This window comes from Rhinopithecus bieti, unplaced genomic scaffold (assembly GCF_001698545.2).
Source record: "Rhinopithecus bieti isolate Rb0 unplaced genomic scaffold, ASM169854v2 scaffold_13262, whole genome shotgun sequence".
Taxonomy (NCBI): Eukaryota; Metazoa; Chordata; class Mammalia; order Primates; family Cercopithecidae; genus Rhinopithecus; species Rhinopithecus bieti.
The window spans coordinates 2,913,808-2,916,703 of NW_016808004.1; the positions used below are offsets into that span (position 1 = coordinate 2,913,808).

The window sequence follows — 2,896 nt, forward strand, 5'->3', positions numbered from 1 at the left end:
AAACAAATATATATATATATATATATGTATATATATATATAGCCAGTCACAGGCCAGGCGCGGTGGCTCACGCCTGTAATCCCAACACTTTGGGAGGCCAAGGTGTGCGGATCACTTGAGGTCAGGAGTTCGAGACTCAGCCTGGCCAACATGGTGAAACCCCATCTTTACTAAAAATACAAAAATTAGCCAGGCGTGGGGGCAGGCAGCTGTAATCCCAGCTACTTGGGAGGCTGAGGCAGAAGAATCACTTGAACCCAGGAGGCAGAGGTTGCAGTGAGCTGAGAATGTGCCATTGCACTCCAGCCTGGGGGACAAGAGCGAGACTTCATCTCAAAAAAAAAAAAAAAAAAAAAAGTAGCCAGGCACAGTGGCTCACACTTATAATCCCAGGACTTTTGGAGACTGAGGTGGGAGAATCTCTTGAGCCCAGAAGTTTCATACCAGCCTGGGCAACGTAGTGAGACCTCATCTCTACAAAAAAAAAAAAAAAAAATTGGCCCGGCGCAGTGGCTAACCCCTGTAATCCCAGCACTTTGGGAGGCCGAGATAGGCAGATCACTTGAGGTCTGGAATTCGAGACCAGTCTGGCTAACATGGTGAAACCCCGGCTCTCCTAAAAAAAAAAATTAATTAATTAATTAATTAGCTGGACGTTGTGGCAGGTGCCCGTAATCCCAGCTACTTGAGAGGCTGAGGCAGGAGAATCTTGAGCCTGGGAAGCAGAGACTGCACTGAGCTGAGATTGTGTCCCTGCACTCCAGCCTGGGTGACAGAATGAGACTCTGTCTCAAAAAAAATTTTTTCCCCGGGCGCAGTATAATCCTAGCACTTTGGGAGGCTGAGGTGGGTGGATCACCTGAGGTCGGTCAGGAGTTCAAGACCAGCCTGACCAACATAGTGAAACCCTATCTCTACTAAAAATACAAAATTAGCTGGGTGTGATGTCGCATGCCTGTAATCCCAGCTACTTGGGAGGCTGAGGCAGGAGAATTGGGTGAACCCAGGAGGCAGAGGTTGCAGTGGGCGAAGATCGTGCCATTGCACTCCAGCCTGGGCATTAAAGTGAAACTCCGTCTCAAATTTAAAAAAAAATTTTTTTTTTAATTAGCCAGGGATGGTGGTGCACACATGTAGTTTGAACTACCCGGGAGGCAGAGGCAGAGCGATTGCTTGAGCCAGGGAAATGGAGGCTGCAGTGAGCTGTGATTGCACCACTGCATTCCAGCGTGGATAACAAATTGAGGCTCTGTCTGAAAAGTAATAATAATTTAAAATATAAAAGGATTCAAAAAAGGAATAAAAAAGAGAGGCAGAGGGACATTACAAAATCCTTGAACAGGCCGGGCATGGTGGCTTACACCTGTAATCCCAGCACTTTGGGAGGCTGAGGAAGGCAGATCACTTGAGGTCAGGAGTTTGAGACCAGCCTGCCCAACATTGTGAAACCCCAGTCTCTACTAAAAATACAAAAATTAGCCAGATGTGCTTGCTTGAACCCAGAAGGCACATAATTTCAGTGAGCCAAGATCATGCCACTGCAATCCAGCCTAGGCGGCAGAGCGAGACTCTTGTCTCAAAAAAAAAAAAAATTCTGTGAACAGAATTCTGTGAATGGTCATCATTTTAATGGCAGCCAACAGTTAGAGAATTCTGCGAGCCCCACAGTTGGAGCTGTGTTGCAAGTCTTCAACACTGCCCTCGTAGCTGTATTGTAGGAAAGCACTCAGATGATACAAAAAGAAGTGGGTGACCGGGCGCGGTGGCTCAAGCCTGTAATCCCAGCACTTTGGGAGGCCGAGACGGGCGGATCACGAGGTCAGGAGATCAAGACCATCCTGGCTAACATGGTGAAACCCCGTCTCTACTAAAAATACAAAAAACTAGCCTGGCATGGTGGTGGGCGCCTGTAATCCCAGCTACTTGGGTGGCTGAGGCAGGAGAATCTCTTGAACCTGGGAGGCAAAGGTTGCAGTGAACCGAGATTGTGCCACTGCACTCCAGCCCAAGTGACAATGAGAGACTCCGTCTTTAAAAAAAAAAAAAAGTGGATATAAATATGACCACAAAACTGCCCTGAGCTGCTACTGTCAGCACACTGCCTATGGGGTAGCCCTGCTCTGCGGGAGCAGGCACGGAGCTATAACACTGCCAGAGCTGTAACATGCTGCTCAATAAAGCTGTTTTCTTCTACTACTGGCCCACCTTGAATTCTTTTCTGGGCAAAGTCTAGAACCCTCCCATGCTAAGCCCCAATTTGGGACTCATCTGCCCTGCATCATCTGCATGCCTGCTCCCAAAATCTACACACACACACACAAGTTGTGAGCAACCCAGCGCGGTGGCTCACGCCTGTAATCCCAGTACTTTGGGAGGCTGAGATGGGCGATCACCTGAGGTCAGAAGTTCGAGACCAGCCTGGCCAACATGGCAAAACCCCATCTCTACTAAAAATACAAAAAAACGGCGCGCGTGTGCTCGCTCGGTGACCTTTCTGAGTTGGCTGCAGGTTTGTGGTGCTCTCTGAGGCGTCTGTCTTGCGTCAAGATGCTTCAAAATATTATTAAAAATGTGTAGATCCCCATGAAGCCCTACTACATCCAAGTTTACCAGGAGATTTGGATAGGAATGGGGCTGACGGGCTTCATCGTTTATAAAATCCGGGCCGCTGATAAAAGAAGTAAGGCTTTGAAAGCTTCGGCGCCTGCTCCTAGTCATCACTAACCAGATTTACTTGGAGTACATGTGAAAGAAAACATCAGTCCGCCTGTAAATTTAAGCAAGCCGTGTTAGATGGGGAGCATGGAACGTCCCTGTACACTTGTATAAGTACCATTTACTTCATGGCATGAATAAATGGATCTGTGAGATGCAAAAAAAAAAAAAAAAAAAAAAA

At 47.4% G+C, this 2,896-nt stretch overlaps 1 pseudogene across 1 annotated transcript; it reads left to right on the top strand.

Moving 5' to 3' along the window:
- Positions 1-2,547: 2,547 nt before the first annotated feature.
- On the top strand, positions 2,548-2,885 carry LOC108537481 (6.8 kDa mitochondrial proteolipid pseudogene; annotated as a pseudogene). Its single transcript, XR_001887823.1, has one exon. The product of XR_001887823.1 is annotated as a 6.8 kDa mitochondrial proteolipid pseudogene (transcript).
- Positions 2,886-2,896: the final 11 nt, after the last annotated feature.